This window comes from Equus asinus, chromosome 2 (assembly GCF_041296235.1).
Source record: "Equus asinus isolate D_3611 breed Donkey chromosome 2, EquAss-T2T_v2, whole genome shotgun sequence".
In the NCBI taxonomy this organism is placed as follows: domain Eukaryota; kingdom Metazoa; phylum Chordata; class Mammalia; order Perissodactyla; family Equidae; genus Equus; species Equus asinus.
Genome location: NC_091791.1, coordinates 103,877,607 through 103,890,209, shown reverse-complemented (window position 1 = coordinate 103,890,209; position 12,603 = coordinate 103,877,607). Strand labels below are relative to the sequence as shown.

The following is a 12,603-nucleotide window of genomic DNA, read 5'->3' as shown; positions in this document are numbered from 1 at the left end:
CTGATTTAAACTGTAGTCCAGAGGCTATTTCTGTTTTACTAATTTTATAGCTTTGGGCTCTTGGAAAAATATTGTCTGCTAATAAAACATGATTCTTCCTGTTACTGATGATTTATTGAGCGCACACTTTGTAGCTAGTAATTCAGAGTGTCAGATGAATGGTTAAAAGATTCGCGTTCATGTTTTATGTGCATTGAATAAAAAGATTTAAAGAGGAGAACACCCCCTTCGCTGTCCGTGATGTTTGGGCAGGCCACGTGACCTCACTAACTAAAGTCAAAGGAGTAGTTTCAGTCTAGTGTCATTTTCCAGAGAAATGCACGTTCTTTAGAAGTTTGCTTGCTCTAAGACACTTCCACATTGCATCAAGTGAAAGACAGAAGAAGGCTGAGGATTGAAGATATTTGCACATCTGCAGTCTGATTCCCTGAAAGGATTTTGACTCAAGTGTTGGCTTCCATGTCCGGATAGTGGGTTTTTGCTTCCTTTTCTTCAGCTTTGCAACTCTGGCTGGATCTCTTGAGACAGTTGCAGAGGAAGTAAATATGGGCAATGGCTGGGAAGGCTGGGTGTAACCATGAACTGTATTATTAGGATGTTCAGATATAAACAGTTGCAGAAACACTGCCAGAAACAAAAGGCAGTTCCCTCTCCACAGAAAATATGTACAACTCTATTTTCAGACTGATGGGAACACAGCGTGGGTGCGGTTTAGATTAACACAAGGTCCCAGGCCTCTGGGCAGGAATGAAAAACTACCTGGATGGGTCTGACGTTTCTCCTGAAGTAACTTTTGTTATCCCCTGTTCCGTGTGCACTGTAACTCACCAGAACTTTGAGTGTCAGATACCTGTAGTGTCTGTGAGCTGGTTGTCATGGAGAAACCATGAAAAAAAGACTAAGTTTGTTTTTTTGGCTAAAGAATCATAACTGTGATGAGAGCCAAAAAGTGGGTTTTGGTAACTTATTCCTCCGAAAGACATGGATATTTAATGGCAAAATCTGTGTTTCCTCTCTTCCAGCTACCTGCTGAACAAAATTTCTGAATCATCTTGAGCTGTTCCCTCTCCTACCCGTTCAGTCAGTTACCAGTCCTGTATTTTGCTAATAGCTCAAAGATTCCATAGGGGGAAATCTGAATAGAGGGGCTCGTAGTTATCTTTTTCTCTTAAAACTCAAATTATTAGCAGTCTCAACCGTGGTGTTTCTTCCTCTTCCATCTCCTCATTCTGCTGTCAATCAGGATCTTTTGTCAAACCTCATCTCAGAGCTGGCTAAGAGTGTTGATAGTACAGATCTGTTGATAGAAAAACCTCAGTTGTAGAGGTCACCTTTAGGAACAGAGACTAATACGAGAACAGATGTGTTACCATGTCTGTGTTCAGGGCCTGGCATTGTATCTGGCCTATAAGCAGCACTCTGAAAATGTTTCAAATGGAGCCACGTAGTGTGGCCTTAAGTTGTCTCATTGTATGAGTGGGAAACAAACAGTGGAGCTGCTGTGGAAGCAAGACTAGGGCCAATTTACCTGTTACATCAGTGATTCTGATACAAGGCAGAAAGGGGGAGATGTTTTGTAATCCAATTTACATCTCTTAAGCAGCTTACTTATGTAGTAAGTACGGTGTTTTTCACATGTGAATATGGTATGATTGGTGTTGTCACTATATACAGGATGTGGTTGGAAATGCTGATACATGTTTCGACATTGTTTCCGTCCTCACTACATGTGGAGTCTGTCCTCTGGTGAACGACGTTGACCATGAGTGGTACCATCTGGCCCAGATTACAGCTCTGCCTCTGTGTGGGCTGCCTGACTGCTTTTCTGCTTTTCTCTAAACAAGCTTGCTTATCTCTAACTGCTGCACACTCTTTTTTTTTTTTACTGTGGGAAATATACATAACATAAAATTCACCACATTTAGGCGTACAGTTCAGTGGCATTAAATGCATTCACACTGTTGTGCAACTGTCACCACCATCCATGTCCAGAAGATTTTCATCTTTGCCCAAACTCCATACTCATTGAACAGTAAGTCCCTCTTTTGTCCTTTTCCTAGTCCTTCACAGCCACCATTCTGTTGGTCTCTATGAATTTGACTACTGTAGGTACCTTAGATAAGTGGAATCATACAATATTTGTCCTTTTGTGACCGGTTTATTTCACTTAGCATAACATCTTCAGGGTTCATTCATGTGGTAGCGTGTGTCAGAATTTCCTTCCTTTTTAAGGCTGAATAATATTCCATTGTATATATAGACCACATTTTGTTTATCCATTCATCTGTCAGTGGACATTGGTGTTGTTTCCACCTTTCATATATTGTGAGTAATGCTGCTGTGAACATTGGTGCAGAAATATCTGTTCGAGTCCCTGCTTTCAGTTCTTTTGGGTATATACCCAGAAGTGGAATTGCTGGATCATATGATAACTCTGTTTCATTTTGGAGGGAACCACCATATTGTTTTCCACAGTGGCTGCACCATTTTATATTCCCACTAGCAATGCACAAAGGTTCCAATTTCTCTACATCCTCACCAACACTTGTTATTTGTTTGGGTTTTTTTTTTTGTTTTTTTTTTTGGTTTTGGTTTTGATAATAGCCATCCCAATGGGTATGAGGTAGTATCTCATTGTGGAGTTGATTTCTTTGCATTTCCCTAATACACACTCACTTTGTGCTATTTGTGTTTGTAAGAAACCAGCTAGTATGAACTTTCCAAGCTATGCCATCTGCATGTGTGTTACCTAATGTGAATGCTGCCTTCAGTGTCTTTTCTCCTTGTGTATTCTGCCTTGGCTCTCTTGTACACTCTTTTCACCTGTTACCTCAAGAACTAATGAAGCCAGCATCCACCCTTGCTCTCAAGATCCACAACTTTGTTTAGCCATTTGAAGACATCTTAACACATCAAACTCAACATAGTCCAAAAAATGCATCATCATCTTCTTGCCTCTGGATTTCCTGTATCTGTTAAATTATGGATTTTGACCCCTCCCTACCTTCTCTCATTTCTGTGGATTCTGCCCTTTGTACTAGCTTCCTGATCTGCTGGTTCTGTGCTCCAGAGGACATCTCTCTGGTCCAGGGGCATGCTGCCTTTAGACTAGACCAGTTCAGCCTCCTTCTAACTGGTCTTTGTGTCCTAGAGGGCCCATGCTTCCTTCCTCCCCACTCTCCCATTTTATCTCTACAATTCTTGTAGAGTTATTTTCCTAGTGTAATACTGACTTCCTCACTCCCTTGCTTATATTCTTGTGGCGGTAGGGGGACAGAGTGTGACCCTTGGTAGGGAATAAAGCCTAGATTCACTGTAGCCGTATCTCCCATTATTCTTCTTTCCAGAGTTTATTCTTCTGGATACCTTTGGGCTTTCTGTGCTCCTCAAAAATATCTAAGGAAAAGGTCTCTAATCTGGACTATAAAGATATGCTCCAGAACCACTGACTGGTAGTGTTTCTGGGAAGGGTTCCATGGCTTCTCTCAGCTTCTTGAAGGAGTCTGTGCCACGGAAGGCTGTGAACTCCAGCTCTGACGCATCCTAACTGCTTTGCTCATACTTTTTTCACATGGCTGGAATTCTCTGCCTTACTGCCTCTCTCTCAAATGTACTGCCCCCTTTTAAGGCCTATCTCATGTACCACCACCTTTGTTAAACTTTTCTCAAATCTCTGAGCCAGAAATTATCTTCTTTTATACTGGAGACTTCCCTACCTCTGTGCATTTCAGGTGCTTGTGTACCTGTTGTATTTCACAAACTCATCAGCGTTTCCCAGCCTGTGGTCTACAGTTTGCGGAGTTACCTCGTTGAGTCTGATGATCCATAGACCCATATGCTTGTATACGTCTGTCATCCTGGGATGTGGAGGCAGATGTTACCCATGACATTTTAAATTAGAAAAGGCTCCTCATATTTTAAACTGTGGGACATACTGTGCAGATTATAATCAAGATCATAACTTACTCATCTTTCTCTCTGTTGCTGTATCTTAACACTGTTTCTTGCCTAAAGTGGGTACTCTCTAAGTGTTGACTGGCCACCTGTGAGGTTGGTTCAGTGGATAGCTGACAGTAAGATAGCTTTTGGAAGCCTCTTTATGCTAGATACCCCCATCCTTTCCTGGTGAGGAAGTCTTGATTTACCTGAAATCTTACTGTTTTTCAATAAAGGTTTTACTTTTCAATGTTTGTAAATGAAGCCTAATTCAAACTAAACTGCATCATTGCCAGATTTGCTTACATTTCTCGTGTACTTAGAGACAGTGAGCCTTCTGAGAACACCATTGTTAATTAACTGTCAGTGATGGAAAACAGAGGCTCCTAGACATGGATGAAGCCAAAAACAAACAAACAAACAAGATTTCTTTCACTTATGGCATTTTGATGTTTCAAAAATAGGCACCCACAGTTCCGTGTTTTAGTTTCATTTTGATAATACTTTATTTTCTAAATATTTTTGTCTAAATTAAACAGTGACTCTTATTTTCCAACAAATCTTCCCTGGAGATGTTAAATGCACTTTACCAGACTTAGTCATTTTAATACTATGATTAAAAATTGTTTAGAAAGTAAAGAACAAAAAGAGACACGTGGGGATGAAGAAAGAACACTGGACTGGAAGCGAGGAAAACTGGGTCCTCACTCTATTTCTAAATATTGTATTCTTCGAGTTTCTTCACCTCCTTTGGCCTCAGGGTTTTTTTTAATGCATCTGGTAAAGGGAGGCAGGGTGATAATCCTAAAGGCTCTCCCAACTTTCAGTTTTCTACAGAATCACTGAGAGAAAAATAATTCAAAGATTATTCATTAGGCATCCACCGTGAACCACGCACTTGCTATAGTCGTGCACCTCATAATGGTGCTTCAGTCGGTGATGGACCATGTGTACGACCGTGGTCCCGTAAGATTAGTACCATACAGCCTAGGTGCATCGGAGGCCATACCGTCTGGGTTCGTGTAAGTCCACTCATGTTCACACAATGACAGAATCAGCTAACAACGCATTTCTTGGAGTATATCCCCATCGTTAAGTGACACATGACTTTATTCACTGGGGAGACCCGTGGAATAAAAACGTGATTCTGCTCTCAAGAAGCTTACTGTCATTTGAGCAGATAAAGTTACCAGTATGATCTAGTTCACACACAGAGACACTGTCCCCTGAACCAGCCCCGCTGAGTGTGCGGTCCCCTCTCTCAAGTGGCAGCATGCCTCCTTGTGGGGCAGGAAAAAGGCCAAATCGAGGTGACAGTACTTTACAAACTTTACAGTACCATGAGTCTAGGAATATGATGAGATGTTTTACAGTTTTATTTCTGATCTCATCTGTCTCGTTAAACTGCTCTTTCCAAGGTTAACCAGAAACTTCACAGTAACCCAATTTAGAAATTTTTTTTAATCAGTTTTGACTTCTCTGCAATAGCTGGTGCTGGGACCTAGCTTCTCTTCCCAGCTCTCTGCGTCCCTAACTTCTGTGAAACTTGAACCTCCCAGAATTCTGCTTCAACGAGGGGATGGCTATCTCTGACTTCCCCACTCTCTGCATTGTGCAATGCCTTATAGGAAGTGGCAAAGGCTAGTTGCTAGTCTGGCCCAGTGTCTCTGTATGTAACATTTGTGACCTGGCCCCAAATGTATGTAGCATTTAAAATATGGTAAGTCATTATAGTGTTCTGTTCACTCTCATTGCCATTTCTATTAACTATAGCACGCATTGTCCAAATCAGCACACATTTCAGCGTCTGCTGTGTGCGAGATGCTGTGAAAGGCTTATTAACTTAACATTTTTCATGCCTCTCTCACATAAACTATGAGTTCTTGGAGGACAAGTTCTTTTACTACTTCTTTTAAGACTTGACACAATGTTTTGATACACGGAAGGTATTTAATACATCTTTTTAAAATAAGGAAGAAAACAAATATGAGGGTGATGAGCATCTAGTCTTCATAGTATCTTCCTTTCCTAGAAAGTAACCCACAGATTAGAAAATATTTTCCATTTTAAAAAATACGTATGCTCACATGAGATACCACTTCACACCTACTTGGATGGCTCCAGTCAAACAGACAGAGAAAAATAATCACAGGTGTTGGCCAGGATAGGAGAAATTAGAACATTCATCCATTGCTGGTGGGAGTGTCAAATGGTGCAGCCACTTTGGAAAAGTCTGGCAGTTCCTTGAAACATTAAACATAAAGCTATCACACAACCCAGCAGTTCTGTTCCTAGGTACATATCCAAGAGAAATGAAAACACGTGTCCACACAAAAATTTGTATATGAATATTCATAGCAACGTTATTCCTAATAGCCAGAAAGTAAAAACAACCCAAATGTCCATGAGCTGAAGAATCGAGCGATCAAATGTGGGTATATCCATACAGCGGAATATTATTTGGCAGCAAAGGAATGAATATGTATTGATAGATGCTGTGACATGGATGAACCTTGAACACATTTTGCTAAATGAAAGAAGCCAGTCACAAAAGACGACATGATATATGATTCCACTTACATGAAAGGTCCAGAGTAGACAAATCCATAGAGACAGAAAATAAGTTACTGTTTGCCTAGAGCTGGGAGGCAGCAGTTGGGGCGGGGTGTGACTACTGATGGATACAGAGTTTCTTTCTGGTGTGATGAAAATGTTCTAAAATTAGATAGTGGCAATGGTTACACAACTCTGTGAATATACTAAACCATTGAATTATACATTTAATTGGGCGAGTTTTAGAGTGTATGAGTGACATTTCAATAAAGATGTTAAAATGCAACACACACACAATGCAATGTGATATCTCCTGGATTGGATCCTAGAACAGAAAAGAACATTAGTGGAAAAACTAATGAAATCTAAATAAAGTCGGGAGTTTAGTTAATAGTAACGTTCCAGAGTTGGTTTTTAGTATTGACGAATGTACCATGGTTATGTAAGATGTTAACATAGAGGAAACTGATGAGGGCAGGGTATGTGAGAACTCTAAACTATCTTTGTAACTTTTCTGTCAACCTCAAGTTATTACAAAATGAAAAGTATCTCTAAATAAATTTTTAAAAAACAAGAAGTAATACGTAATCATGAAAGAAAATTTGAGAAACTACAGAAAAATTAAAATGGGTATTGGTTGTCTCTTTATGATCATTTGAGCATAACCACTCAATAAAAAATTGAATCAGAGCACAATTTTTTTGCCACATAGATGTGATCACATCAAGAGATTTTTGGCTGCCACTGTGTTTAAAGGTTTTAATACTGAATACTATAAAAAGCACCATGAGCATCTGCTTCTTGTTGGTCTTTCTTGCTTCCCAAGTCCCACGGGGGCAGCACGGAGGGGTGCAGGTGGATGCTGTGTCACAGCTGACAAACCCCAGCCTTAGGAAATCTGAATTTTTATAACGGGCAGTAAGCCTGCCTGACCTTTGCTTTCGACTGAGACGTTATCTGTGTCTTACTGGATGGTGAAGACCGGCCCTTTGCTTCAGAAGGAAACAATATCTCTATCTTCCAAGGCTGTTTGATATACAGACATTCTTGAAAAGATAGTCCAGAGCAAAAGGATACTCAGTGCCTTTGTTCGCAAGCCATGCAGAAGAAGTAGAGACCCATGGAGAATTGTCTCCCAACACTGATACGTTCTCATTGCTGTTATTCAGAAATCAATGTATTCAGTTAGAGATTTGATTTAATTTTAATTTCATTCTTTCAGTAAGTATTTATATCTATTTTAAATAAATTTTTTATTTTCAATATTACTGTATATTATATTACATATTATTTTGCAAAATGTGCAACTCACTTTTTTTTAACACACAAATGCCAAAAATGACGTGAAAAATGTAGTCTGTTAGTCCCTTACATATTGCAGGCAAAGGATGTCCAGTTTACTCATTGGCCGTAGAATAATATGTGTGGTATTGAGCAGATGATGAGAAATATTCTAAAATATGGAATTTTAGCAAAGTTTCCTAAAATGTTGCCTGGAAAGGTTTTGAAGGTCATGGAAGGAAAGAGCCAGGTCATGATAATTCAGAGCAGTTCAACATTCTTCACTGTTGTTAAAGGATCTCCTAAGCTTTTTTATTTCTGTTAACTATTTAAATTTGTTGCTGTGTTCATGCGGCCTCTTCCTATTTCAGGAAAAAAAAGGAAAACAATTTTTTTCTCTTCCAACTTCAAAATGCAGTTTTCTGTTGAAGAATAGTAATTCTGGACTCTTGCTTTTACTGTTAGCAGAAAAACTTGTATTCACTGTAGGTGAAATTTGGCTCATTTCAAGTGAGATGCGGTTTACAGTAAAAATCCTTCTCTTCAGTGAATGAACTTTTTTTTTTTTAAGAAAATGTACTGTTTCAGTTCTTTGAAAGATATGGGTAGGATTTGTTAAAGTTACTGAATTTGAGGTTAGTTCCCTATTGCACACACTCAAATTACATTTTGAAGAGGATATTTTGCATATTCCTAGGGAACCTGCTAAAGATTCTTTTTCATTCAGGACCACTTTCAAATTTTTGATGTCGTTTCATAACACACCAGGAATTGAAACATTGATGGCCCCTGGGTCCTGCCTCCTCTCAGTCTCTGTAATGGTGAAATAGCTAAAAGGAGCAAGTGGTTTGGTGTTTGGTTCCATATGGTTCCAGGTTTGCATGTTTATTTGCTAGCGGTTTAATTCTTTGCATTTCTTTGAAAAACAGTTGTATTTGGACAAAATCTCAGAAGCTTTCTGCCTTATCCCTCTTAGTACATTCAATAAAACTATTGATCTTTATCATCAGTATAGTTTAGCGTCTTCTCACCAAAGTGATCAGAAATCTACCGGTAGGTACATACTATATTCTAGAGGTCATTAAATAAAATTGTCTTTGAGCATTACAAATATTCAATGACTTGCTGATTTGTTTAGATACTCCTACTTATATCATTAGAACTACCACTAAGTATTTCAGTGTTAATGACACTAGAGGATTACAATATTAAGGTGTTTGGGAGTAGTGAAAACTAAAACATAGATTATACTTCTATTTTGGGGATTATTTTTCATCTTTATTGATATATAATTTACATACAATAAAATTCACCAATTTTAAGTTCACAATTGGATGAGTTTTGACCAATGTTTAAATCGTGTAATCACTGCCACACTCATGATGGGAATATTTCCATCCTTCCAGAGTTCTCTCCTGGCCCCTTGCAGTCAGCGTCTTCCTCCACTCCTTGTTAATCGCTAATATGCTTTTTTGTACTAGTTTTGCCTTTTCTAAAATATTATATAAATGGACAATGTAGTAGGTAGTCTTTTTTGTTTGGCTTTTTTCTTCTAACTTAGCCTAATGCTGCTGAGATTCACCTGTGTTGTTTCTGTCAGTAGTTCATTCCTTCTTATTGTGAGTCTTCTGCGTGGTGTGAATATACTACAATTTGTTTATTAATTTATCTGTTAATGGCAATCTGGGCTGTTTCCAGTTCAGGGCTATCATGAATTAAGCTGCAGTGGAAATTCCAATAACAGTCTTTGTGTGAAGATATGTTTTGATTTTTCTTGAGTACATACCCATCAGTGGGATTGCTGTGTTGTATGTAAGTGTATGTTTGACAGTATAGGAAACTGCTCAGCTGTTCTCTAAAGTGGCTGTACTGCTGTATCTCCCAGGAATGTATTGGTGTTCCACCTGCTCCACATCTTTGTCAACTCTTGATATTATCAGTCTTTAATTCTAGCCGTTCTAATGGGTGTGGACTGTTAGCTCCTTGTGGTTTTAGTTTACTTTCTCTTGATGATTACTGATGTTGGGCATCTTTTCCTCTTCTTATTTGCCATTCATATATCTTCTTTGATGAAATGTTTATTCAAGTCTTTTGCCCATTTAAAGAAACATGTTGTTTATCTTATTATGGCACTGTAAGAGTTTGTTGTTGTTTATTTATATTTTAATATTCTGGATACCAGTCCTTTAGCAGATAGATGTTTTGTAAATGTTTTCTCCCAGTCTGTTTTTTGCCTCTCCATTTTTCTAGCAATGCCTTCTAAGGAGCAAGTCGAGTTTATCAATTTTTTCATGCTTTTTTATGTGTGCTAAGAAGTCTTTGCCTCATCCAAGCTTATAAAAAAATATTCTCCTGTGTTTTCTTCTAGAATTTTTGTAGTTTAGCTTTAACATTTAGATATATTTTGAGTTCATTTTTAAAGAAGATATGAGGTTTGAGATTTCGGAGAGATTTATTTGTTTGTTTACATATGGACATCTGGTTATTGCATCATCATTTGTTCAAAAGACTTTTATTTTCCTCATTGGAATACCTTGGCATTTTTATTGAAAATCAGTAGGCCATTTGTGTGAAGGTCTGGTTGTGGATTCGCTCATTCTATTCATCTCTGTGTCTGTCTTTATATCAGTACCACACTGGCTTGATTAGTGTAGCTTTTATAGGAAGTCTTGAAATCGAGTAGTGATCAGTTGAGGAGAATTAACAACTTAACAGTATTGAGTTTTCTCATCTATGAACATGCTGTCTCTATTTACTTAAGCCTGTTTTAATTCTTCTCAGCAGTTTTGTGGTTTTTAGAGTATAAGTCTTGCTCATATTTTCTTAAATGTATGCCTGATTATTTTGTATTTCTTGATGCTGTTGTAAATGGTATTACTTTTGTTTTAAATTTTTAATTGTTCATTGCTAACATATAGAACTAGTAGTGGTTTTTTTGTATATTGACTTTGTATCCTGCAGCTTTGCTGAACTAATTCTAGAAGGCTTTTTATAGATTTCTTCAGATTTTCTATATAGACAATCATGCTATCTATGAATAAAGAGACTTTTACTTCTTCCTTTCAAAGTGTACGCATTTTATTTCTTTTTCTGCTTTACTGCATTAGCTGTAACCTCCTGTACAATGTTGAATAAAAGTGATCAAAGTGGACATTCTTGCCTTGTTTTTGATCTCAGAGTGAAGTATGATGTTAACTGCAGGGCTTTTTTTTTTTCATAGATGCCTTTTATCATTTCAGAATTTCCTTTTTGTTCCCAGTGTTCCGTGAGTTTTATCATGAATAGATGTTGAATTTTGCCAGATTATTTTTTGTGTCTATTGATAATCATTAGTTTGTGAGGTTTTGTGGTCTACTCATAAGTTGATTTTTCGAGTGTTAAACCACCCTTGCATTCCTGGGATGAACTTGGTAATAAGTTTATCCTTTTTTATATTGATGGATTCAGTTTCCTAAAATTTTGTTCAGGATTTTTGCATTTATGTTCCTGAGGGATATTGATTTAGAGTTTTCTTATAATGCTTCTTTCTAGTTTTGGTGTCAGGGTAATGCTGGGCTCATAAAATGAACTGGATATCATTCTCTCATCTTCAGTTTTCTATGAGTTTGTGTAGAATTGGTATTATTTCTTCCTTAAAAGTTTGATGGCGTTCACCACTGAAGCCATTTAGGCCTGGAGTTTTCCTTATAGGAAGATTTTAAACTATGACTTCAGTGTCTTTAATAGAATAAGGGTGTTCAGATTATCTGTATCTTCTTGAGTGAATTTTAGTAGTTTGTGTCTTTCATGCAGTGTTTCCATTTCATTTACCTTGTTGAATTTATTGCAATGAAATTGTTCATAATATTCCTTTATTATGCTTTCAGTGTCCACAGGATCTGTAAAGATGTCCTTCTTTAATTCCTGATACTGGTAATTTGTAACTTTTGTTCTTGATCAGTCTAGCTAGAGTTTTATTGGTATCATGGATCTTTTCAAGGAACCAGCTTTTGGTTTTATTGATATTATTGTTTTTCTGGGGTTTTTTTTATTTCATTGATTTCTGCTCTTTGTTTTCTTTATCCTATTTGCTTTGGGTTAATTGCTCTCTTTCTAAGTTCTTAAGGTGGAGGTCTAGATCATTGATTTGAGACCTTTCTTTTCTAATATAGGTACTTAATGTTATAAAGTTTGCTCTAAGCACTGTTTTAGCTGTATCTCACAAATCTTTACATGTGGAGTTTTTGTTTTTATTCAGTTCAAAATATTCTCTGGTATTTAACTAATATCTAATGCTTCCTTAAGATTTCCTCTTTGATTCGTTGATATTTTTAGAATTAAAAAAATTTTAATATGTGGGGTTTTTCCAGATACCTTTTTGGTTTTGGTTTCTAATTTGGTATTGTTGTGGTAAAAGAGCACACTTAGTATGACTTTTATCTCAAATTCGAGACGTTTTTTCTGCCACAGTTCCGTGTGCTCTTGAAAAGAGTGTGTGCTCTGCTGTTGTTGGGTGAAGTGTGCTGTATGTGTTGGTTAGATCAAATTGGTTAGTAATGTTTTTCAAGTTTTCTGTATCCTTACTTATTTTGTGTCTACTTATTGTATCAGAGAGGACTGTTGAAATCTCTAATGGTAATTTTAAAAATTATATTATTTTAAATTTAATGAAAGTAGAAGGTTATGATGTTAAGATGCTTGCGAGTTGTAAAGGCTAAATTTTTTAAAAATTTATTTTAGGAAGATATATTTGCTTCTTAGGATGCTTTAGAATCACATAGACTTGTATCCCATTGGTAGTCCTGACACTTATTACCTTAGCAGCCCCTCTGAGGCTGGTTATTCTCTGGGTAG

The 12,603-nt window shown here is 37.4% G+C and overlaps 1 protein-coding gene across 19 annotated transcripts in view; it reads left to right on the top strand.

The window, feature by feature from the left end:
* The window catches only part of AKAP13 (A-kinase anchoring protein 13), a 326,473-nt gene that overhangs the window by 220,967 nt on the left and 92,903 nt on the right, over positions 1-12,603 (top strand). The window lies entirely within an intron of this gene.